This window comes from Glycine max, chromosome 14, assembly GCF_000004515.6.
Source record: "Glycine max cultivar Williams 82 chromosome 14, Glycine_max_v4.0, whole genome shotgun sequence".
NCBI lineage: Eukaryota > Viridiplantae > Streptophyta > Magnoliopsida > Fabales > Fabaceae > Glycine > Glycine max.
Window position 1 is genome coordinate 4,107,279 of NC_038250.2, and position 408 is coordinate 4,107,686.

Genomic DNA, 408 nt, shown 5'->3' on the forward strand with positions numbered 1-408 from the left:
GATGTTGTATGATTGACCAATAACCTTCAAACGTACAATCACAGACTCGACCTTCAAATGTATGTATAGACAAGAGTATTTGTTGGGAGATTGAATTCTTAAAATAAAATTTCAGTAATGAGAGATCGATCTTTTTGACTTGTGGTGCGAGTATAAATTGACTTGAGATTGTTCCAAAATAATTAGAAGTATAAAGTTTAAGTTTTTTACGTGCAATTGTATATATGTTAAATATTTAGAAGGAAATTTTTTTATCGTATGAAACAATCAAACTCAAACAAAATTATCTTCGATACATGTTGTATATAAAAAAATATATTAAATCTTCACATTAGTCTTCCCATGGTAATGGACCCTCTACTACATTAATGACGACATATTGCTTGTATAATTTTTTTTATTAAAAAA